Source organism: Macaca mulatta, chromosome 13 (assembly GCF_049350105.2).
Source record: "Macaca mulatta isolate MMU2019108-1 chromosome 13, T2T-MMU8v2.0, whole genome shotgun sequence".
Taxonomy (NCBI): domain Eukaryota; kingdom Metazoa; phylum Chordata; class Mammalia; order Primates; family Cercopithecidae; genus Macaca; species Macaca mulatta.
The window spans coordinates 32,611,893-32,638,446 of record NC_133418.1 but is presented as its reverse complement, the minus strand read 5'-3'; positions in this window follow the sequence as shown (position 1 = coordinate 32,638,446).

The window sequence follows — 26,554 nt, the reverse complement described above, 5'->3', positions numbered from 1 at the left end:
CAAAGCTGTAACTCTGTGAGATGATTTCACAGAACACAAAGAAGTTTCTCAGAAAGCTTCTTTCTCTTTGTTATCGGAGGATATTTCCTTTGGCTCTATAGTCTTCAAAGGGATGGGAAATATGTGTTCTCAGATTCCACAGAAATAAGGCTATCAAAGAGATCCACGAAATACAGATGTAACTCTGTGAGATGAATTAACAGAACACTAAGCAGTTTCTCAGAAAGCTTCTTTCCAGATTTCATCTGAGGATATTTCCTTTTTCACCATAGCCCTCTATGGCATTCCATATATCACTTTGCCATTTCCACAAGAACTGTTTTAGCGAAAGGCTTCTTGATGGGAAAGCTGTAACTCTGAGAGATGATTTCAGAGAACAAAAAGAAGTTTCTCAGAAAGCTTCTTTCTCTTTGTTATCGGAGGATATTTCCTTTGGCCCTATAGTCTTCAAAGGGATCCGAAATATCTGTTCTCAAATTCCACAGAAATAAGGCTAGCAAAGAGATCCACGAAATAAAGATGTAACTCTGTGAGTGGAAGTCACATATAACAGAGCAGTTTCTCAGAAAGCTTCTTTCCAGATTTCATATGAGGATATTTCCTTTTTCACCATAGCCCTCTTCGGCGTTCCAAATATCACCTTGCCAATTCCAGAAGAACTGTCTTAGCGAAAGGCTTCTTGAGGGGAAAGCTGTAACTCTGTGAGATGATTTCACAGAACATAAAGAAGTTTCTCAGAAAGCTTCTTTCTCTTTGTTATCGGAGGATATTTCCTTTGGCCCTATAGTCTTCAAAGGGATCCGAAATATCTGTTCTCAGATTCCACAGAAATAAGGCTAGCAAAGAGATCCACGAAATACAGATGTAACTCTGTGAGATGAATTAACATAACACTAAGCAGTTTCTGAGAAATCTTCTTTCCAGATTTCATCTGAGGATATTTCCTTTTTCAACATAGCCCTCTATGGGCTTCCAAATATCACTTTGCCAATTCCACAAGAACTGTCTTAGCGAAAGGCTTCTTGAGGGCGAAGCTGTAAGGCTGTGAGATGATTTCATAGAACACAAAGAAGTTTCTCAGAAAGCGTCTTTCTCTTTGTTATCGGAGGATATTTACTTTGGCCCTATAGTCTTCAAAGGGATCCGAAATATCTGTTCTCAGATTCCACAGAAATAAGGCTACCAAAGAGATCCACGAGATACAGATGTAACTCTGTGAGTGGAAGTCACATATCACAGAGCAGTTTCTCAGAAAGCTTCTTTCCAGATTTCATCTGAAGATATTTCCTTTTTCACCATAGCCCTCTATGGCGTTCCAAATATCACTTTGCCAATTCCACAAAAAATGTCTTAGCGAAAGGCTTCTTGAGGGGAAAGCTGTAACTCTGTGAGATGATTTCACAGTACACAAAGAAGTTTCTCAGAAAGCTTCTTTCTCTTTGTTATCGGAGGATATTTCCTTTGGCCCTATAGTCTTCAAAGGGATCCGAAATATCTGTTCTCAGATTCCACAGAAATAAGGCTAGCAAACAGAACCACGAAATACAGATGTAACTCTGTGAGATGAATTAACAGAACACTAAGCAGTTTCTCAGAAAGCTTCTTTCCAGATTTCATCTGAGGATATTTCGTTTTTCACCATAGCCCTCTATGGCATTCCAAATATCACTTTGCCAATTCCACAAGAACAGTCTTAGCGAAAGGCTTCTTGAGGGGAAAGCTGTAACTCTGTGAGATGATTTCACAGAACACAAAGAAGTTTCTCAGAAAGCTTCTTTCTCTTTGTTATCGGAGGATATTTACTTTGGCCCTATAGTCTTCAAAGGGATCCGAAATATCTGTTCTCAGATTCCACAGAGATAAGGCTAGGAAAGAGATCCACGAAATACAGATGTAACTCTGTGAGATGAATTAACAGAACACTAAGAAGTTTCTCAGAAATCTTCTTTCCAGATTTCATCTGAGGATATTTCCTTTTTCACCATAGCCCTCTATGGCCTTCCAAATATCACTTTGCCAATTCCACAAGAACTGTCTTAGCGAAAGGCTTCTTGAGGGGAAAGCTGTAACTCTGTGAGACGATTTCACAGAACACAAAGAAGTATCTCAGAAGGCTTCTTTCTCTTTGTTATCGGAGGATATTTCCTTTGGCCCTATAGTCTTCAAAGGGATCCGAAATATCTGTTCTCAGATTCCACAGAAATAAGGCTAGCAAACAGATCCACGAAATACAGATGTAACTCTGTGAGTGGAAGTCACATATAACAGAGCAGTTTCTCAGAAAGCTTCTTTCCAGATTTCATCTGAGGATATTTCCTTTTTCAACATAGCCCTCTAGGGCGTTCCAAATATCACTTTGCCAATTCCACAAGAACTGTCTTAGTGAAAGGCTTCTTGAGGGGAAAGCTGTAACTCTGTGAGATGATTTCACAGAACACAAAGAAGTTTCTCAGAAAGCTTCTTTCTCTTTGTTATCGGAGGATATTTCCTTTGGCTCTATAGTCTTCAAAGGGATGGGAAATATGTGTTCTCAGATTCCACAGAAATAAGGCTATCAAAGAGATCCACGAAATACAGATGTAACTCTGTGAGATGAATTAACAGAACACTAAACAGTTTCTCAGAAAGCTTCTTTCCAGATTTCATCTGAGGATATTTCCTTTTTCACCGTAGCCCTCTATGGGCTTCCAAATATCACTTTGCCATTTCCACAAGAACTGTCTTAGCGAAAGGCTTCTTGAGGGGAAAGCTGTAACTCTGTGAGATGATTTCACAGAACACAAAGAAGTTTCTCAGAAAACTTCTTTCTCTTTGTTATCGGAGGATATTTCCTTTGGCCCTATAGTCTTCAATGGGATCCGAAATATCTGTTCAGATTCCACAGAAATAAGGCTAGCAAAGAGATCCACGAAATACAGATGTAACTCTGTGAGATGAATTAACAGAACACTAAGCAGTTTCTCAGAAAGCTTCTTTCCAGATTTCATCTGAGGATATTTCCTTTTTCACCATAGCCCTCTATGGCCTTCCAAATATCACTTTCACAATTCCACAAGAACTGTCTTAGCGAAAGGCTTCTTGAGGGGAAAGCTGTAACTCTGTGAGATGATTTCACAGAACACAAAGAAGTTTCTCAGAAAGCTTCTTTCTCTTTGTTATCGGAGGATATTTCCTTTGGCCCTATAGTCTTCTAAGGGTTCCGAAATATCTGTTCTCAGATTCCACAGAAATAAGGCTAGCAAAGAGATCCACGAAATACAGATGTAACTCTGAGAGTGGAAGTCACATATAACAGAGCAATTTCTCAGAAAGCTTCTTTCCAGATTTCATATGAGGATATTTCCTTTTTCACCATAGCCCTCTACGGCGTTCCAAATATCACTTTGCCAATTCCAGAAGAACTGTCTTAGCGAAAGGCTTCTTGAGGGGAAAGCTGTAATTCTGTGAGATGATTTCACAGAACACAAAGAAGTTTCTCAGAAAGCTTCTTTCTCTTTGTTATCGGAGGATATTTCCTTTGGCCCTATAGTCTTCAAAGGGAACCGAATTATCTGTTCTCAGATTCCACAGAAATAAGTCTAGCAAAGAGTACCACGAAATACAGATATAACTCTGTGAGAAGAATTAACAGAACACTAAGCTGTTTCTCAGAAAGCATCTTTCCAGATTTCATCTGAGGATATTTCCTTTTTCGCCATAGCCTTCTATGGCGTTCCAAATATCACTTTGCCAATTCCACAAGAACTGTCTTAGCGAAAGGCTTCTTGAGGGGAAAGCTGTAACTCTGTGAGATGACAGATTCCACAGAAATAAGGCTAGCAAAGAGATCCACGAAATACAGATGTAACTCTGTGAGATGAATGAAAAGAACACTAAGCAGTTTCTCCGAAAGCTTCTTTCCAGATTTCATCTGAGGATATTTCCTTTTTCACCATAGCCCTCAATGGGCTTCCAAATATCACTTTGCCAATTCCACAAGAACTGTCTTAGCGAAAGGCTTCTTGAGGGGAAAGCTATAACTCTGTGAGATGATTTCACAGAACACAAAGAAGTTTCTCAGAAAGCTTCTTTCTCTTTGTTATCGGAGGATATTGCCTTTGGCCCTATAGTCTTCAAAGGGATCCGAATTATCTGTTCTCAGATTCCACAGAAATAAGACTAGCAAAGAGATCCACGAAATACAGATGTAACTCTGTGAGATGAATTAACAGAACACTAAGAAGTTTCTCAGAAAGCTTCTTTCCAGATTTCATCTGAGGATATTTCCTTTTTCACCATAGCCCTCTATGGCGTTCCAAATATCACTTTGCCAATTCCACAAGAACTGTCTTAGCGAAAGGCTTCTTGAGGCGAAAGCTGTAACTCTGTGAGATGATTTCACAGAACACAAAGAAGTTTCTCAGAAAGCTTCTTTCTCTTTGTTATCGGAGGATATTTCCTTTGGCCCTATAGTCTTCAAAGGGATCCGAAATATCTGTTCTCAGATTCCACAGAAATAAGGCTAGCAAACAGATCCACGAAATACAGATGTAACTCTGTGAGTGGAAGTCACATATAACAGAGCAGTTTCTCAGAAAGCTTCTTTCCAGATTTCATATGGGGATATTTCCTTTTTCACCATAGCCCTCTAGGGCGTTCCAAATATCACTTTGCCAATTCCACAAGAACTGTCTTATCGAAAGGCTTCTTGAGGGGAAAGCTGTAACTCTGTGAGATTATTTCACAGAACACAAAGAAGTTTCTCAGAAAGCTTCTTTCTCTTTGTTATCGGAGGATATTTCCTGTGGCCCTATAGTCTTCAAAGGGATCCGAAATATGTGTTCTCAGATTCCACAGAAATAAGGCTAGCAAAGAGATCCACGAAATACAAATGTAACTCTGTGAGATGAATTCACAGAACCCCAAGCAGTTTCTCAGAAAGCTTCTTTCCAGCTTTCATATGAGGATATTTCCTTTTTCACCATAGCCCTCTATGGCGTTCCAAATATCACTTTGCCAATTCCACAAGAAGTGTCTTAGTGAAAGGCTTCTTGAGGGGAAAGCTGTAACTCTGTGAGATGATTTCACAGAACACAAAGAAGTTCCTCAGAAAGCTTCTTTCTCTTTGTTATCAGAGGATATTTCCTTTGGCTCTATAGTCTTCAAAGGGATGGGAAATATGTGTTCTCAGATTCCACAGAAATAAGGCTATCAAAGAGATCCTCGAAATACAGATGTAACTCTGTGAGATGAATTAACAGAACACTAAGCAGTTTCTCAGAAAGCTTCTTTCCAGATTTCATCTGAGGATATTTCCTTTTTCACCATAGCCCTCAATGGGCTTCCAAATATCACTTTGCCAATTCCACAAGAACTGTCTTAGCGAAAGGCTTCTTGAGGGGAAAGCTGTAACTCTGTGAGATGATTTCACAGAACACAAAGAAGTTTCTCAGAAAGCTTCTTTCTCTTTGTTATCGGAGGATATTTCCTTTGGCCCTATAGTCTTCAAAGGGATCCGAAATATCTGTTCTCAGATTCCACAGAAATAAGGCTAGCAAAGAGATACACGAAATAGAGATGTAACTCTGTGAGTGGAAGTCACATATAACAGAGCAGTTTCTCAGAAAGCTTCTTTCCAGATTTCATATGAGGATATTTCCTTTTTCACCATATCCCTCTACGGCGTTCCAAATATCACCTTGCCAATTCCAGAAGAACGGTCTTAGCGAAAGGCTTCTTGAGGGGAAAGCTGTAACTCTGTGAGATGATTTCACAGAACACAAAGAAGTTTCTCAGAAAGCTTCTTTCTCTTTGTTATCGGAGGATATTTCCTTTGGCCCTATAGTCTTCAAAGGGATCCGAAATATCTGTTCTCAGATTCCACAGAAATAAGGCTAGCAAAGAGATACACGAAATAGAGATGTAACTCTGTGAGTGGAAGTCACATATAACAGAGCAGTTTCTCAGAAAGCTTCTTTCCAGATTTCATATGAGGATATTTCCTTTTTCACCATATCCCTCTACGGCGTTCCAAATATCACCTTGCCAATTCCAGAAGAACGGTCTTAGCGAAAGGCTTCTTGAGGGTAAAGCTGTAACTCTGTGAGATGATTTCACAGAACACAAAGAAGTTTCTCAGAAAGCTTCTTTCTCTTTGTTATAGGAGGATATTTACTTTGGCCCTATAGTCTTCAAAGGGATGCGAAATATCTGTTCTCAGATTCCACAGAAATAAGGCTAGCAAAGAGATCCAAGAAATACAGATGTAACTCTGTGAGATGAATTAACATAACACTAAGCAGTTTCTGGGAAAGCTTCTTTCCAGATTTCATCTGAGGATATTTCCTTTTTCACCATAGCCCTCTATGGGCTTCCAAATATCACTTTGCCAATTCCACAAGAACGGTCTTAGCGAAAGGCTTCTTGAAGGGAAAGCTGTAAGTCTGGGAGATGATTTCATAGAAAACAAAGAAGTTTCTTAGAAAGCTTCTTTCTCTTTGTTATCGGAGGATATTTCCTTTGGCCCTATAGTCTTCAAAGGGATCCGAAATATCTGTTCTCAGATTCCACAGAAATTAGGCTAGCAAAGAGATCCACGAAATACAGATGTAACTCTGTGAGATGAATTAACAGAACACTAAGCAGTTTCTCAGAAAGCTTCTTTCCAGATTTCATCTGAGGATATTTCCTTTTTCACCATAGCCCTCTATGGCGTTCCAAATATCACTTTGCCAATTCCACAAGAACTGTCTTAGCGAAAGGCTTCTTGAGGGGAAAGCTGTAACTCTGTGAGACGATTTCACAGAACACAAAGAAGTTTCTCAGAAAGCTTCTTTCTCTTTGTTATCGGAGGATATTTCCTTTGGCCCTATAGTCTTCAAAGGGATCCGAAATATCTGTTCTCAGATTCCACAGAAATAAGGCTAGCAAAGAGATCCACGAAATACAGATGTAACTCTGTGAGATGAATGAACAGAACACTAAGAAGTTTCTCAGAAAGCTTCTTTCCAGATTTCATCTGAGGATATTTCCTTTTTCACCTTAGCCCTCTATGGAGTTCCAAATATCACTTTGCCAATTCCACAAGAACTGTCTTAGTGAAAGGCTTCTTGAGCGGAAAGCTGTAAGTCTGTGAGATGATTTCACAGAACACAAAGAAGTTTCTCAGAAAGCTTCTTTCTCTTTGTTATCGGAGGATATTTCCTTTGGCTCTATAGTATTCAAAGGGATGGGAAATATGTGTTCTCAGATTCCACAGAAATAAGGCTATCAAAGAGATCCACGAAATACAGATGTAACTCTGTGAGATGAATTAACAGAACACTAAGCAGTTTCTCAGAAAGCTTCTTTCCAGATTTCATCTGAGGATATTTCCTTTTTCACCATAGCCCTCTATGGCATTCCATATATCACTTTGCCATTTCCACAAGAACTGTCTTAGCGAAAGGCTTCTTGAGGGGAAAGCTGTAACTCTGTGAGATAATTTCACAGAACAAAAAGAAGTTTCTCAGAAAGCTTCTTTCTCTTTGTTATCGGAGGATATTTCCTTTGGCCCTATAGTCTTCAAAGGGATCCGAAATATCTGTTCTCAAATTCCACAGAAATTAGGCTAGCAAAGAGATCCACGAAATAAAGATGTAACTCTGTGAGTGGAAGTCACATATAACAGAGCAGTTTCTCAGAAAGCTTCTTTCCAGATTTCATATGAGGATATTTCCTTTTTCACCATAGCCCTCTTCGGCGTTCCAAATATCACCTTGCCAATTCCAGAAGAACTTTCTTAGCGAAAGGCTTCTTGAGGGGAAAGCTGTAACTCTGTGAGATGATTTCACAGAACACAAAGAAGTTTCTCAGAAAGCTTCTTTCTCTTTGTTATCGGAGGATATTTCCTTTGGCCCTAGAGTCTTCAAAGGGATCCGAAATATCTGTTCTCAGATTCCACAGAAATAAGGCTAGCAAAGAGATCCACGAAATACAGATGTAACTCTGTGAGATGAATTAACATAACACTAAGCAGTTTCTGAGAAAGCTTCTTTCCAGATTTCATCTGAGGATATTTCCTTTTTCACCATAGCCCTCTATGGGCTTCCAAATATCACTTTGCCAATTCCACAAGAACTGTCTTAGCGAAAGGCTTCTTGAGGGCAAAGCTGTAAGGCTGTGAGATGATTTCATAGAACACAAAGAAGTTTCTCAGAAAGCGTCTTTCTCTTGTTATCGGAGGATATTTCCTTTGGCCCTATAGTCTTCAAAGGGATCCGAAATATCTGTTCTCAGATTCCACAGAAATAAGGCTACCAAAGAGATCCACGAGATACAGATGTAACTCTGGGAGTGGAAGTCACATATCACAGAGCAGTTTCTCAGAAAGCTTCTTTCCAGATTTCATCTGAAGATATTTCCTTTTTCACCATATCCCTCTACGGCGTTCCAAATATCACCTTGCCAATTCCAGAAGAACGGTCTTAGCGAAAGGCTTCTTGAGGGGAAAGCTGTAACTCTGTGAGATGATTTCACAGAACACAAAGAAGTTTCTCAGAAAGCTTCTTTCTCTTTGTTATAGGAGGATATTTCCTTTGGCCCTATAGTCTTCAAAGGGATGCGAAATATCTGTTCTCAGATTCCACAGAAATAAGGCTAGCAAAGAGATCCAAGAAATACAGATGTAACTCTGTGAGATGAATTAACATAACACTAAGCAGTTTCTGGGAAAGCTTCTTTCCAGATTTCATCTGAGGATATTTCCTTTTTCACCGTAGCCCTCTATGGGCTTCCAAATATCACTTTGTCAATTCCACAAGAACGGTCTTAGCGAAAGGCTTTTTGAAGGGAAAGCTGTAAGTCTGGGAGATGATTTCATAGAAAACAAAGAAGTTTCTTAGAAAGCTTCTTTCTCTTTGTTATCGGAGGATATTTCCTTTGGCCCTATAGTCTTCAAAGGGATCCGAAATATCTGTTCTCAGATTCCACAGAAATTAGGCTAGCAAAGAGATCCACGAAATACAGATGTAACTCTGTGAGATGAATTAACAGAACACTAAGCAGTTTCTCAGAAAGCTTCTTTCCAGATTTCATCTGAGGATATTTCCTTTTTCACCATAGCCCTCTATGGCGTTCCAAATATCACTTTGCCAATTCCACAAGAACTGTCTTAGCGAAAGGCTTCTTGAGGGGAAAGCTGTAACTCTGTGAGACGATTTTACAGAACACAAAGAAGTTTCTCAGAAAGCTTCTTTCTCTTTGTTATCGGAGGATATTTCCTTTGGCCCTATAGTCTTCAAAGGGATCCGAAATATCTGTTCTCAGATTCCACAGAAATAAGGCTAGCAAAGAGATCCACGAAATACAGATGTAACTCTGTGAGATGAATTAACAGAACACTAAGAAGTTTCTCAGAAAGCTTCTTTCCAGATTTCATCTGAGGATATTTCCTTTTTCACCATAGCCCTCTATGGCCTTCCAAATATCACTTTGCCAATTCCACAAGAACTGTCTTAGCGAAAGGCTTCTTGAGGGGAAAGCTGTAACTCTGTGAGATGATTTCACAGAACACAAAGAAGTTTCTCAGAAAGCTTCTTTCTCTTTGTTATCGGAGGATATTTCCTTTGGCCCTATAGTCTTCAAAGGGATCCGAAATATCTGTTCTCAGATTCCACAGAAATAAGGCTAGCAAAGAGAACCACGAAATACAGATGTAACTCTGTGAGTGGAAGTCACATATAACAGAGCAGTTTCTCAGAAAGCTTCTTTCCAGATTTCATCTGAGGATATTTCCTTTTTCACCATAGCCCTCTAGGGCGTTCCAAATATCACTTTGCCAATTCCACAAGAACTGTCTTAGCGAAAGGCTTCTTGAGGGGAAAGCTGTAACTCTGTGAGATGATTTCATAGAACACAAAGAAGTTTCTCAGAAAGCTTCTTTCTCTTTGTTATCGGAGGATATTTCCTTTGGCCCTATAGTCTTCAAAGGGATCCGAAATATCTGTTCTCGGATTCCACAGAAATAAGGCTAGCAAAGAGATCCACGAAATACAGATGTAACTCTGTGAGATAAATTAACAGAACACAAAGCAGTTTCTCAGAAAGCTTCTTTCCAGATTTCATCGGAGGATATTTCCTTTTTCACCGTAGCCCTCTATGGCATTCCAAATATCACTTTGCCAATTCCACAAGACCTGTCTTAGCGAAAGGCTTCTTGAGGGCAAAGCAGTAACTCTGTGAGATGATTTCACAGAACACAAAGAAGTTTCTCTGAAAGCTTCTTTCTCTTTGTTATCAGAGGATATTTCCTTTGGCCCTATAGTCTTCAAAGGGATCCGAAATATCTGTTCTCAGATTCCACAGAAATAAGGCTAGCAAACAGATCCACGAAATACAGATGTAACTCTGTGAGATGAATTAACAGAACACTAAGCAGTTTCTCAGAAAGCTTCTTTCCAGATTTCATCTGAGGATATTTCCTTTTTCACCATAGCCCTCTATGGCATTCCAAATATCACTTTGCCAATTCCACAAGAACAGTCTTAGCGAAAGGCTTCTTGAGGGGAAAGCTGTAACTCTGTGAGATGATTTCACAGAACACAAAGAAGTTTCTCAGAAAGCTTCTTTCTCTTTGTTATCGGAGGATATTTCCTTTGGCCCTATAGTCTTCAAAGGGATCCGAAATATCTGTTCTCAGATTCCACAGAAATAAGGCTAGGAAAGAGATCCACGAAATACAGATGTAACTCTGTGAGATGAATTAACAGAACACTAAGAAGTTTCTCAGAAATCTTCTTTCCAGATTTCATCTGAGGATATTTCCTTTTTCACCATAGCCCTCTATGGCCTTCCAAATATCACTTTGCCAATTCCACAAGAACTGTCTTAGCGAAAGGCTTCTTGAGGGGAAAGCTGTAACTCTGTGACATGATTTCACAGAACACAAAGAAGTATCTCAGAAGGCTTCTTTCTCTTTGTTATCGGAGGATATTTCCTTTGGCTCTATAGTCTTCAAAGGGATGGGAAATATGTGTTCTCAGATTCCACAGAAATAAGGCTATCAAAGAGATCCACGAAATACAGATTTAACTCTGTGAGATGAATTAACAGAACACTAAGCAGTTTCTCAGAAAGCTTCTTTCCAGATTTCATCTGAGGATATTTCCTTTTTCACCGTAGCCCTCTATGGGCTTCCAAATATCACTTTGCCATTTCCACAAGAACTGTCTTAGCGAAAGGCTTCTTGAGGGGAAAGCTGTAACTCTGTGAGATGGTTTCACAGAACACAAAGAAGTTTCTCAGAAAGCTTCTTTCTCTTTGTTATCGGAGGATATTTCCTTTGGCCCTATAGTCTTCAAAGGGATCCGAAATATCTGTTCAGATTCCACAGAAATAAGGCTAGCAAAGAGATCCACGAAATACAGATGTAACTCTGTGAGTGGAAGTCACATATAACAGACCAATTTCTCAGAAAGCTTCTTTCCAGATTTCATATGAGGATATTTGCTTTTTCACCATAGCCCTCTACGGCGTTCCAAATATCACTTTGCCAATTCCAGAAGAACTGTCTTAGCGAAAGGCTTCTTGAGGGGAAACCTGTAACTCTGTGAGATGATTTCACAGAACACAAAGAAGTTTCTCAGAAAGCTTCTTTCTCTTTGTTATCGGAGGATATTTCCTTTGGCCCTATAGTCTTCAAAGGGAACCGAATTATCTGTTCTCAGATTCCACAGAAATAAGTCTAGCAAAGAGTACCACGAAATACAGATATAACTCTGTGAGAAGAATTAACAGAACACTATGCAGTTTCTCAGAAAGCATCTTTCCAGATTTCATCTGAGGATATTTCCTTTTTCGCCATAGCCTTCTACGGCGTTCCAAATATCACTTTGCCAATTCCACAAGAACTGTCTTAGCGAAAGGCTTCTTGAGGGGAAAGCTGTAACTCTGTGAGATGACAGATTCCACAGAAATAAGGCTAGCAAAGAGATCCACGAAATACAGATGTAACTCTGTGAGATGAATGAAAAGAACACTAAGCAGTTTCTCCGAAAGCTTCTTTCCAGATTTCATCTGAGGATATTTCCTTTTTCACTATTGCCCTCAATGGGCTTCCAAATATCACTTTGCATATTCCACAAGAACTGTCTTAGCGAAAGGCTTCTTGAGGGGAAAGCTGTAACTCTGTGAGATGATTTCACAGAACACAAACAAGTTTCTCAGAAAGCTTTTTTCTCTTTGTTATCGGAGGATATTTCCTTTGGCCCTATAGTCTTCAAAGGGATCCGAAATATCTGTTCTCAGATTCCACAGAAATAAGGCTAGCAAAGAGATCCACGAAATACAGATGTAACTCTGTGAGATGAATTAACAGAACACTAAGAAGTTTCTCAGAAAGCTTCTTTCCAGATTTCATCTGAGGATATTTCCTTTTTCACCATAGCCCTCTATGGCCTTCCAAATATCACTTTGCCAATTCCACAAGAACTGTCTTATCGAAAGGCTTCTTGAGGGGAAAGCTGTAACTCTGTGAGATGATTTCACAGAACACAAAGAAGTTTCTCAGAAAGCTTCTTTCTCTTTGTTATCGGAGGATATTTCCTTTGGCCCTATAGTCTTCAAAGGGATCCGAAATATCTGTTCTCAGATTCCACAGAAATAAGGCTAGCAAACAGATCCACGAAATACAGATGTAACTCTGTGAGTGGAAGTCACATATAACAGAGCAGTTTCTCAGAAATCTTCTTTCCAGATTTCATATGAGGATATTTCCTTTTTCACCATAGCCCTCTAGGGCGTTCCAAATATCACTTTGCGAATTCCACAAGAACTGTCTTAGCGACAGGCTTCTTGAGGGGAAAGCTGTAACTCTGTGAGATGATTTCACAGAACACAAAGAAGTTTCTCAGAAAGCTTCTTTCTCTTTGTTATCGGAGGATATTTCCTTTGGCCCTATAGTCTTCAAAGGGATCCGAAATATCTGTTCTCAGATTCCACAGAAATAAGGCTAGCAAAGAGATCCACGAAATACAAATGTAACTCTGTGAGATGAATTCACAGAACCCTAAGCAGTTTCTCAGAAAGCTTCTTTCCAGATTTCATGCGAGGATATTTCCTTTTTCACCATAGCCCTCTATGGCGTTCCAAATATCACTTTGGCAATTCCACAAGAACTGTCTTAGTGAAAGGCTTCTTGAGGGGAAAGCTGTAACTCTGTGAGATGATTTCACAGAACACAAAGAAGTTTCTCAGAAAGCTTCTTTCTCTTTGTTATCGGAGGATATTTCCTTTGGCTCTATAGTCTTCAAAGGGATGGGAAATATGTGTTCTCAGATTCCACAGAAATAAGGCTATCAAAGAGATCCACGAAATACAGATGTAACTCTGTGAGATGAATTAACATAACACTAAGCAGTTTCTGGGAAAGCTTCTTTCCAGATTTCATCTGAGGATATTTCCTTTTTCACCATAGCCCTCTATGGGCTTCCAAATAACACCTTGCCAATTCCACAAGAACGGTCTTAGCGAAAGGCTTCTTGAAGGGAAAGCTGTAAGTCTGGGAGATGATTTCATAGAACACAAAGAAGTTTCTCAGAAATCTTCTTTCTCTTTGTTATCGGAGGATATTTCCTTTGGCCCTATAGTCTTCAAAGGGATCCGAAATATCTGTTCTCAGATTCCACAGAAATTAGGCTAGCAAAGAGATCCACGAAAAACAGATGTAACTCTGTGAGATGAATTAACAGAACACTAAGCAGTTTCTCGGAAAGCTTCTTTCCAGATTTCATCTGAGGATATTTCCTTTTTCACCATAGCACTCTATGGCGTTCCAAATATCACTTTGCCAATTCCACAAGAACTGTCTTAGCGAAAGGCTTCTTGAGGGGAAAGCTGTAACTCTGTGAGATGATTTCACAGAGCACAAAGAAGTTTCTCAGAAAGCTTCTTTCTCTTTGTTATCGGAGGATATTTCCTTTGGCCCTATAGTCTTCATAGGGATCCGAAATATCTGTTCTCAGATTCCACAGAAATAAGGCTAGCAAAGAGACCAAGAAATACAGATGTAACTCTGTGAGATGAATGAAAAGAACACTAAGGAGTTTCTCGGAAAGCTTCTTTCCAGATTTCATCTGAGGATATTTCCTTTTTCACCATAGCCCTCAATGGGCTTCCAAATATCACTTTGCCAATTCCACAAGAACTGTCTTAGCGAAATGCTTCTTGAGGAGAAAGCTGTAACTCTGTGAGATGATTTCACAGAACACAAAGAAGTTTCTCAGAAAGCTTCTTTCTCTTTGTTATCGGAGGATATTTCCTTTGGCCCTATAGTCTTCAAAGGGATCCGAAATATCTGTTCTCAGATTCCACAGAAATAAGGCTAGCAAAGAGATCCACGAAATACAGATGTAACTCTGTGAGATGAATTAACAGAACACTAAGAAGTTTCTCAGAAAGCTTCTTTCCAGATTTCATCTGAGGATATTTCCTTTTTCACCATAGCCCTCTATGGCGTTCCAAATATCACTTTGCCAATTCCACAAGAACTGTCTTAGCGAAAGGCTTCTTGAGGGGAAAGCTGTAACTCTGTGAGATGATTTCACAGAACACAAAGAAGTTTCTCAGAAAGCTTCTTTCTCTTTGTTATCGGAGGATATTTCCTTTGGCCCTATAGTCTTCAAAGGGATCCGAAATATCTGTTCTCAGATTCCACAGAAATAAGGCTAGCAAAGAGACCAAGAAATACAGATGTAACTCTGTGAGATGAATGAAAAGAACACTAAGGAGTTTCTCGGAAAGCTTCTTTCCAGATTTCATCTGAGGATATTTCCTTTTTCACCATAGCTCTCAATGGGCTTCCAAATATCACTTTGCCAATTCCACAAGAACTGTCTTAGCGAAAGGCTTCTTGAGGGGAAAGCTGTAACTCTGTGAGATGATTTCACAGAACACAAAGAAGTTTCTCAGAAAGCTTCTTTCTCTTTGTTATCGGAGGATATTTCCTTTGGCCCTATAGTCTTCAAAGGGATCCGAAATATCTGTTCTCAGATTCCACAGAAATAAGGCTAGCAAAGAGATCCACGAAATACAGATGTAACTCTGTGAGATGAATTAACAGAACACTAAGAAGTTTCTCAGAAAGCTTCTTTCCAGATTTCATCTGAGGATATTTCCTTTTTCACCATAGCCCTCTATGGCGTTCCAAATATCACTTTGCCAATTCCACAAGAACTGTCTTAGTGAAAGGCTTCTTGAGGGGAAAGCCGTAACTCTGTGAGATGATTTCACAGAACACAAAGAAGTTCCTCAGAAAGCTTCTTTCTCATTGTTATCAGAGGATATTTCCTTTGGCTCTATAGTCTTCAAAGGGATGGGAAATATGTGTTCTCAGATTCCACAGAAATAAGGCTATCAAAGAGATCCTCGAAATACAGAAGTAACTCTGTGAGATGAATTAACAGAACACAAAGCAGTTTCTCAGAAAGCTTCTTTCCAGATTTCATCTGAGGATATTTCCTTTTTCACCATAGCCCTCAATGGGCTTCCAAATATCACTTTGCCATTTCCACAAGAACTGTCTTAGCGAAAGGCTTCTTGAGGGGAAAGCTGTAACTCTGTGAGATGATTTCACAGAACACAAAGAAGTTTCTCAGAAAGCTTCTTTCTCTTTGTTATCGGAGGATATTTCCTTTGGCCCTATAGTCTTCAAAGGGATCCGAAATATCTGTTCTCAGATTCCACAGAAATAAGGCTAGCAAAGAGATACACGAAATAGAGATGTAACTCTGTGAGTGGAAGTCACATATAACAGAGCAGTTTCTCAGAAAGCTTCTTTCCAGATTTCATATGAGGATATTTCCTTTTTCACCATATCCCTCTACGGCGTTCCAAATATCACCTTGCCAATTCCAGAAGAACGGTCTTAGCGAAAGACTTCTTGAGGGGAAAGCTGTAACTCTGTGAGATGATTTCACAGAACACAAAGAAGTTTCTCAGAAAGCTTCCTTCTCTTTGTTATAGGAGGATATTTCCTTTGGCCCTATAGTCTTCAAAGGGATGCGAAATATCTGTTCTCAGATTCCACAGAAATAAGGCTAGCAAAGAGATCCAAGAAATACAGATGTAACTCTGTGAGATGAATTAACATAACACTAAGCAGTTTCTGGGAAAGCTTCTTTCCAGATTTCATCTGAGGATATTTCCTTTTTCACCGTAGCCCTCTATGGGCTTCCAAATATCACTTTGCCAATTCCACAAGAACGGTCTTAGCGAAAGGCTTCTTGAAGGGAAAGCTGTAAGTCTGGGAGATGATTTCATAGAAAACAAAGAAGTTTCTTAGAAAGCTTCTTTCTCTTTGTTATCGGAGGATATTTCCTTTGGCCCTATAGTCTTCAAAGGGATCCGAAATATCTGTTCTCAGATTCCACAGAAATTAGGCTAGCAAAGAGATCCAAGAAATACAGATGTAACTCTGTGAGATGAATTAACAGAACACTAAGCAGTTTCTCAGAAAGCTTCTTTCCAGATTTCATCTGAGGATATTTCCTTTTTCACCATAGCCCTCTATGGCGTTCCAAATATCACTTTGCCAATTCCACAAGAACTGTCTTAGCGAAAGGCTTCTTGAGGGGAAAGCTGTAACTCTGTGAGACGATTTTACAGAACACAAAGAAGTTTCTCAGAAAGCTTCTTTCTCTTTGTTATCGGAGGATATTTCCTTTGGCCCTATAGTCTTCAAAGGGATCCGAAATATCTGTTCTCAGATTCCACAGAAATAAGGCTAGCAAAGAGATCCACGAAATACAGATGTAACTCTGTGAGATGAATTAACAGAACACTAAGAAGTTTCTCAGAAAGCTTCTTTCCAGATTTCATCTGAGGATATTTCCTTTTTCACCATAGCCCTCTATGGCCTTCCAAATATCACTTTGCCAATTCCACAAGAACTGTCTTAGCGAAAGGCTTCTTGAGGGGAAAGCTGTAACTCTGTGAGATGATTTCACAGAACACAAAGAAGTTTCTCAGAAAGCTTCTTTCTCTTTGTTATCGGAGGATATTTCCTTTGGCCCTATAGTCTTCAAAGGGATCCGAAATATCTGTTCTCAGATTCCACAGAAATAAGGCTAGCAAAGAGATCCACGAAATACAGATGTAACTCTGTGAGTGGAAGTCACATATAACAGAGCAGTTTCTCAGAAAGCTTCTTTCCAGATTTCATCTGAGGATATTTCCTTTTTCACCATAGCCCTCTAGGGCGTTCCAAATATCACTTTGCCAATTCCACAAGAACTGTCTTAGCGAAAGGCTTCTTGAGGGGAAAGCTGTAACTCTGTGAGATGATTTCATAGAACACAAAGAAGTTTCTCAGAAAGCTTCTTTCTCTTTGTTATCGGAGGATATTTCCTTTGGCCCTATAGTCTTCAAAGGGATCCGAAATATCTGTTCTCGGATTCCACAGAAATAAGGCTAGCAAAGAGATCCACGAAATACAGATGTAACTCTGTGAGATAAATTAACAGAACACAAAGCAGTTTCTCAGAAAGCTTCTTTCCAGATTTCATCTGAGGATATTTCCTTTTTCACCGTAGCCCTCTATGGCATTCCAAATATCACTTTGCCAATTCCACAAGACCTGTCTTAGCGAAAGGCTTCTTGAGGGCAAAGCAGTAACTCTGTGAGATGATTTCACAGAACACAAAGAAGTTTCTCAGAAAGCTTCTTTCTCTTTGTTATCGGAGGATATTTCCTTTGGCCCTATAGTCTTCAAAGGGATCCGAAATATCTGTTCTCAGATTCCACAGAAATAAGGCTAGCAAAGAGATCCACGAAATACAGATGTAACTCTGTGAGATGAATTAACAGAACACTAAGAAGTTTCTCAGAAAGCTTCTTTCCAGATTTCATCTGAGGATATTTCCTTTTTCACCATAGCCCTCTATGGCGTTCCAAATATCACTTTGCCAATTCCACAAGAACTGTCTTAGTGAAAGGCTTCTTGAGGGGAAAGCCGTAACTCTGTGAGATGATTTCACAGAACACAAAGAAGTTCCTCAGAAAGCTTCTTTCTCATTGTTATCAGAGGATATTTCCTTTGGCTCTATAGTCTTCAAAGGGATGGGAAATATGTGTTCTCAGATTCCACAGAAATAAGGCTATCAAAGAGATCCTCGAAATACAGAAGTAACTCTGTGAGATGAATTAACAGAACACAAAGCAGTTTCTCAGAAAGCTTCTTTCCAGATTTCATCTGAGGATATTTCCTTTTTCACCATAGCCCTCAATGGGCTTCCAAATATCACTTTGCCATTTCCACAAGAACTGTCTTAGCGAAAGGCTTCTTGAGGGGAAAGCTGTAACTCTGTGAGATGATTTCACAGAACACAAAGAAGTTTCTCAGAAAGCTTCTTTCTCTTTGTTATCGGAGGATATTTCCTTTGGCCCTATAGTCTTCAAAGGGATCCGAAATATCTGTTCTCAGATTCCACAGAAATAAGGCTAGCAAAGAGATACACGAAATAGAGATGTAACTCTGTGAGTGGAAGTCACATATAACAGAGCAGTTTCTCAGAAAGCTTCTTTCCAGATTTCATATGAGGATATTTCCTTTTTCACCATATCCCTCTACGGCGTTCCAAATATCACCTTGCCAATTCCAGAAGAACGGTCTTAGCGAAAGACTTCTTGAGGGGAAAGCTGTAACTCTGTGAGATGATTTCACAGAACACAAAGAAGTTTCTCAGAAAGCTTCCTTCTCTTTGTTATAGGAGGATATTTCCTTTGGCCCTATAGTCTTCAAAGGGATGCGAAATATCTGTTCTCAGATTCCACAGAAATAAGGCTAGCAAAGAGATCCAAGAAATACAGATGTAACTCTGTGAGATGAATTAACATAACACTAAGCAGTTTCTGGGAAAGCTTCTTTCCAGATTTCATCTGAGGATATTTCCTTTTTCACCGTAGCCCTCTATGGGCTTCCAAATATCACTTTGCCAATTCCACAAGAACGGTCTTAGCGAAAGGCTTCTTGAAGGGAAAGCTGTAAGTCTGGGAGATGATTTCATAGAAAACAAAGAAGTTTCTTAGAAAGCTTCTTTCTCTTTGTTATCGGAGGATATTTCCTTTGGCCCTATAGTCTTCAAAGGGATCCGAAATATCTGTTCTCAGATTCCACAGAAATTAGGCTAGCAAAGAGATCCACGAAATACAGATGTAACTCTGTGAGATGAATTAACAGAACACTAAGCAGTTTCTCAGAAAGCTTCTTTCCAGATTTCATCTGAGGATATTTCCTTTTTCACCATAGCCCTCTATGGCGTTCCAAATATCACTTTGCCAATTCCACAAGAACTGTCTTAGCGAAAGGCTTCTTGAGGGGAAAGCTGTAACTCTGTGAGACGATTTTACAGAACACAAAGAAGTTTCTCAGAAAGCTTCTTTCTCTTTGTTATCGGAGGATATTTCCTTTGGCCCTATAGTCTTCAAAGGGATCCGAAATATCTGTTCTCAGATTCCACAGAAATAAGGCTAGCAAAGAGATCCACGAAATACAGATGTAACTCTGTGAGATGAATTAACAGAACACTAAGAAGTTTCTCAGAAAGCTTCTTTCCAGATTTCATCTGAGGATATTTCCTTTTTCACCATAGCCCTCTATGGCCTTCCAAATATCACTTTGCCAATTCCACAAGAACTGTCTTAGCGAAAGGCTTCTTGAGGGGAAAGCTGTAACTCTGTGAGATGATTTCACAGAACACAAAGAAGTTTCTCAGAAAGCTTCTTTCTCTTTGTTATCGGAGGATATTTCCTTTGGCCCTATAGTCTTCAAAGGGATCCGAAATATCTGTTCTCAGATTCCACAGAAATAAGGCTAGCAAAGAGATCCACGAAATACAGATGTAACTCTGTGAGTGGAAGTCACATATAACAGAGCAGTTTCTCAGAAAGCTTCTTTCCAGATTTCATCTGAGGATATTTCCTTTTTCACCATAGCCCTCTAGGGCGTTCCAAATATCACTTTGCCAATTCCACAAGAACTGTCTTAGCGAAAGGCTTCTTGAGGGGAAAGCTGTAACTCTGTGAGATGATTTCATAGAACACAAAGAAGTTTCTCAGAAAGCTTCTTTCTCTTTGTTATCGGAGGATATTTCCTTTGGCCCTATAGTCTTCAAAGGGATCCGAAATATCTGTTCTCGGATTCCACAGAAATAAGGCTAGCAAAGAGATCCACGAAATACAGATGTAACTCTGTGAGATAAATTAACAGAACACAAAGCAGTTTCTCAGAAAGCTTCTTTCCAGATTTCATCTGAGGATATTTCCTTTTTCACCGTAGCCCTCTATGGCATTCCAAATATCACTTTGCCAATTCCACAAGACCTGTCTTAGCGAAAGGCTTCTTGAGGGCAAAGCAGTAACTCTGTGAGATGATTTCACAGAACACAAAGAAGTTTCTCTGAAAGCTTCTTTCTCTTTGTTATCAGAGGATATTTCCTTTGGCCCTATAGTCTTCAAAGGGATCCGAAATATCTGTTCTCAGATTCCACAGAAATAAGGCTAGCAAACAGATCCACGAAATACAGATGTAACTCTGTGAGATGAATTAACAGAACACTAAGCAGTTTCTCAGAAAGCTTCTTTCCAGATTTCATCTGAGGATATTTCCTTTTTCACCATAGCCCTATATGGCATTCCAAATATCACTTTGCCAATTCCACAAGAACAGTCTTAGCGAAAGGCTTCTTGAGGGGAAAGCTGTAACTCTGTGAGATGATTTCACAGAACACAAAGAAGTTTCTCAGAAAGCTTCTTTCTCTTTGTTATCGGAGGATATTTCCTTTGGCCCTATAGTCTTCAAAGGGATCCGAAATATCTGTTCTCAGATTCCACAGAAATAAGGCTAGGAAAGAGATCCACGAAATACAGATGTAACTCTGTGAGATGAATTAACAGAACACTAAGAAGTTTCTCAGAAATCTTCTTTCCAGATTTCATCTGAGGATATTTCCTTTTTCACCATAGCCCTCTATGGCCTTCCAAATATCACTTTGCCAATTCCACAAGAACTGTCTTAGCGAAAGGCTTCTTGAGGGGAAAGCTGTAACTCTGTGACATGATTTCACAGAACACAAAGAAGTATCTCAGAAGGCTTCTTTCTCTTTGTTATCGGAGGATATTTCCTTTGGCTCTATAGTCTTCAAAGGGATGGGAAATATGTGTTCTCAGATTCCACAGAAATAAGGCTATCAAAGAGATCCACGAAATACAGATGTAACTCTGTGAGATGAATTAACAGAACACTAAGCAGTTTCTCAGAAAGCTTCTTTCCAGATTTCATCTGAGGATATTTCCTTTTTCACCGTAGCCCTCTATGGGCTTCCAAATATCACTTTGCCATTTCCACAAGAACTGTCTTAGCGAAAGGCTTCTTGAGGGGAAAGCTGTAACTCTGTGAGATGGTTTCACAGAACACAAAGAAGTTTCTCAGAAAGCTTCTTTCTCTTTGTTATCGGAGGATATTTCCTTTGGCCCTATAGTCTTCAAAGGGATCCGAAATATCTGTTCAGATTCCACAGAAATAAGGCTACAAAGAGATCCACGAAATACAGATGTAACTCTGTGAGTGGAAGTCACATATAACAGACCAATTTCTCAGAAAGCTTCTTTCCAGATTTCATATGAGGATATTTGCTTTTTCACCATAGCCCTCTACGGCGTTCCAAATATCACTTTGCCAATTCCAGAAGAACTGTCTTAGCGAAAGGCTTCTTGAGGGGAAACCTGTAACTCTGTGAGATGATTTCACAGAACACAAAGAAGTTTCTCAGAAAGCTTCTTTCTCTTTGTTATCGGAGGATATTTCCTTTGGCCCTATAGTCTTCAAAGGGAACCGAATTATCTGTTCTCAGATTCCACAGAAATAAGTCTAGCAAAGAGTACCACGAAATACAGATATAACTCGGTGAGAAGAATTAACAGAACACTATGCAGTTTCTCAGAAAGCATCTTTCCAGATTTCATCTGAGGATATTTCCTTTTTCGCCATAGCCTTCTATGGCGTTCCAAATATCACTTTGCCAATTCCACAAGAACTGTCTTAGCGAAAGGCTTCTTGAGGGGAAAGCTGTAACTCTGTGAGATGACAGATTCCACAGAAATAAGGCTAGCAAAGAGATCCACGAAATACAGATGTAACTCTGTGAGATGAATGTAAAGAACACTAAGCAGTTTCTCCGAAAGCTTCTTTCCAGATTTCATCTGAGGATATTTCCTTTTTCACAATTGCCCTCAATGGGCTTCCAAATATCACTTTGCCAATTCCACAAGAACTGTCTTAGCGAAAGGCTTCTTGAGGGGAAAGCTGTAACTCTGTGAGATGATTTCACAGAACACAAACAAGTTTCTCAGAAAGCTTTTTTCTCTTTGTTATCGGAGGATATTTCCTTTGGCCCTATAGTCTTCAAAGGGATCCGAAATATCTGTTCTCAGATTCCACAGAAATAAGGCTAGCAAAGAGATCCACGAAATACAGATGTAACTCTGTGAGATGAATTAACAGAACACTAAGAAGTTTCTCAGAAAGCTTCTTTCCAGATTTCATCTGAGGATATTTCCTTTTTCACCTTAGCCCTCTATGGCCTTCCAAATATCACTTTGCCAATTCCACAAGAACTGTCTTATCGAAAGGCTTCTTGAGGGGAAAGCTGTAACTCTGTGAGATGATTTCACAGAACACAAAGAAGTTTCTCAGAAAGCTTCTTTCTCTTTGTTATCGGAGGATATTTCCTTTGGCCCTATAGTCTTCAAAGGGATCCGAAATATCTGTTCTCAGATTCCACAGAAATAAGGCTAGCAAACAGATCCACGAAATACAGATGTAACTCTGTGAGTGGAAGTCACATATAACAGAGCAGTTTCTCAGAAAGCTTCTTTCCAGATTTCATATGAGGATATTTCCTTTTTCACCATAGCCCTCTAGGGCGTTCCAAATATCACTTTGCGAATTCCACAAGAACTGTCTTAGCGACAGGCTTCTTGAGGGGAAAGCTGTAACTCTGTGAGATGATTTCACAGAACACAAAGAAGTTTCTCAGAAAGCTTCTTTCTCTTTGTTATCGGAGGATATTTCCTTTGGCCCTATAGTCTTCAAAGGGATCCGAAATATCTGTTCTCAGATTTCACAGAAATAAGGCTAGCAAAGAGATCCACGAAATACAAATGTAACTCTGTGAGATGAATTCACAGAACCCTAAGCAGTTTCTCAGAAAGCTTCTTTCCAGATTTCATATGAGGATATTTCCTTTTTCACCATAGCCCTCTATGGCGTTCCAAATATCACTTTGGCAATTCCACAAGAACTGTCTTAGTGAAAGGCTTCTTGAGGGGAAAGCTGTAACTCTGTGAGATGATTTCACAGAACACAAAGAAGTTTCTCAGAAAGCTTCTTTCTCTTTGTTATCGGAGGATATTTCCTTTGGCTCTATAGTCTTCAAAGGGATGGGAAATATGTGTTCTCAGATTCCACAGAAATAAGGCTATCAAAGAGATCCACGAAATACAGATGTAACTCTGTGAGATGAATTAACATAACACTAAGCAGTTTCTGGGAAAGCTTCTTTCCAGATTTCATCTGAGGATATTTCCTTTTTCACCATAGCCCTCTATGGGCTTCCAAATATCACCTTGCCAATTCCACAAGAACGGTCTTAGCGAAAGGCTTCTTGAAGGGAAAGCTGTAAGTCTGGGAGATGATTTCATAGAACACAAAGAAGTTTCTCAGAAATCTTCTTTCTCTTTGTTATCGGAGGATATTTCCTTTGGCCCTATAGTCTTCAAAGGGATCCGAAATATCTGTTCTCAGATTCCACAGAAATTAGGCTAGCAAAGAGATCCACGAAAAACAGATGTAACTCTGTGAGATGAATTAACAGAACACTAAGCAGTTTCTCGGAAAGCTTCTTTCCAGATTTCATCTGAGGATATTTCCTTTTTCACCATAGCCCTCTATGGCGTTCCAAATATCACTTTGCCAATTCCACAAGAACTGTCTTAGCGAAAGGCTTCTTGAGGGGAAAGCTGTAACTCTGTGAGATGATTTCACAGAACACAAAGAAGTTTCTCAGAAAGCTTCTTTCTCTTTGTTATCGGAGGATATTTCCTTTGGCCCTATAGTCTTCATAGGGATCCGAAATATCTGTTCTCAGATTCCACAGAAATAAGGCTAGCAAAGAGACCAAGAAATACAGATGTAACTCTGTGAGATGAATGAAAAGAACACTAAGGAGTTTCTCGGAAAGCTTCTTTCCAGATTTCATCTGAGGATATTTCCTTTTTCACCATAGCCCTCAATGGGCTTCCAAATATCACTTTGCCAATTCCACAAGAACTGTCTTAGCGAAAGGCTTCTTGAGGAGAAAGCTGTAACTCTGTGAGATGATTTCACAGAACACAAAGAAGTTTCTCAGAAAGCTTCTTTCTCTTTGTTATCGGAGGATATTTCCTTTGGCCCTATAGTCTTCAAAGGGATCCGAAATATCTGTTCTCAGATTCCACAGAAATAAGGCTAGCAAAGAGATCCACGAAATACAGATGTAACTCTGTGAGATGAATTAACAGAACACTAAGAAGTTTCTCAGAAAGCTTCTTTCCAGATTTCATCTGAGGATATTTCCTTTTTCACCGTAGCCCTCTATGGCGTTCCAAATATCACTTTGCCAATTCCACAAGAACTGTCTTAGCGAAAGGCTTCTTGAGGGGAAAGCTGTAACTCTGTGAGATGATTTCACAGAACACAAAGAAGTTTCTCAGAAAGCTTCTTTCTCTTTGTTATCGGAGGATATTTCCTTTGGCCCTATAGTCTTCAAAGGGATCCGAAATATCTGTTCTCAGATTCCACAGAAATAAGGCTAGCAAAGAGACCAAGAAATACAGATGTAACTCTGTGAGATGAATGAAAAGAACACTAAGGAGTTTCTCGGAAAGCTTCTTTCCAGATTTCATCTGAGGATATTTCCTTTTTCACCGTAGCTCTCAATGGGCTTCCAAATATCACTTTGCCAATTCCACAAGAACTGTCTTAGCGAAAGGCTTCTTGAGGGGAAAGCTGTAACTGTGTGAGATGATTTCACAGAACACAAAGAAGTTTCTCAGAAAGCTTCTTTCTCTTTGTTATCGGAGGATATTTCCTTTGGCCCTATAGTCTTCAAAGGGATCCGAAATATCTGTTCTCAGATTCCACAGAAATAAGGCTAGCAAAGAGATCCACGAAATACAGATGTAACTCTGTGAGATGAATTAACAGAACACTAAGAAGTTTCTCAGAAAGCTTCTTTCCAGATTTCATCTGAGGATATTTCCTTTTTCACCATAGCCCTCTATGGCGTTCCAAATATCACTTTGCCAATTCCACAAGAACTGTCTTAGTGAAAGGCTTCTTGAGGGGAAAGCCGTAACTCTGTGAGATGATTTCACAGAACACAAAGAAGTTCCTCAGAAAGCTTCTTTCTCTTTGTTATCAGAGGATATTTCCTTTGGCTCTATAGTCTTCAAAGGGATGGGAAATATGTGTTCTCAGATTCCACAGAAATAAGGCTATCAAAGAGATCCTCGAAATACAGATGTAACTCTGTGAGATGAATTAACAGAACACTAAGCAGTTTCTCAGAAAGCTTCTTTCCAGATTTCATCTGAGGATATTTCCTTTTTCACCATAGCCCTCAATGGGCTTCCAAATATCACTTTGCCATTTCCACAAGAACTGTCTTAGCGAAAGGCTTCTTGAGGGCAAAGCAGTAACTCTGTGAGATGATTTCACAGAACACAAAGAAGTTTCTCAGAAAGCTTCTTTCTCTTTGTTATCGGAGGATATTTCCTTTGGCCCTATAGTCTTCAAAGGGATCCGAAATATCTGTTCTCAGATTCCACAGAAATAAGGCTAGCAAAGAGATACACGAAATAGAGATGTAACTCTGTGAGTGGAAGTCACATATAACAGAGCAGTATCTCAGAAAGCTTCTTTCCAGATTTCATATGAGGATATTTCCTTTTTCACCATATCCCTCTACGGCGTTCCAAATATCACCTTGCCAATTCCAGAAGAACGGTCTTAGCGAAAGGCTTCTTGAGGGGAAAGCTGTAACTCTGTGAGATGATTTCACAGAACACAAAGAAGTTTCTCAGAAAGCTTCTTTCTCTTTGTTATAGGAGGATATTTCCTTTGGCCCTATAGTCTTCAAAGGGATCCGAAATATCTGTTCTCAGATTCCACAGAAATAAGGCTAGCAAAGAGATCCAAGAAATACAGATGTAACTCTGTGAGATGAATTAACATAACACTAAGCAGTTTCTGGGAAAGCTTCTTTCCAGATTTCATCTGAGGATATTTCCTTTTTCACCGTAGCCCTCTATGGGCTTCCAAATATCACTTTGCCAATTCCACAAGAACGGTCTTAGCGAAAGGCTTCTTGAAGGGAAAGCTGTAAGTCTGGGAGATGATTTCATAGAAAACAAAGAAGTTTCTTAGAAAGCTTCTTTCTCTTTGTTATCGGAGGATATTTCCTTTGGCCCTATAGTCTTCAAAGGGATCCGAAATATCTGTTCT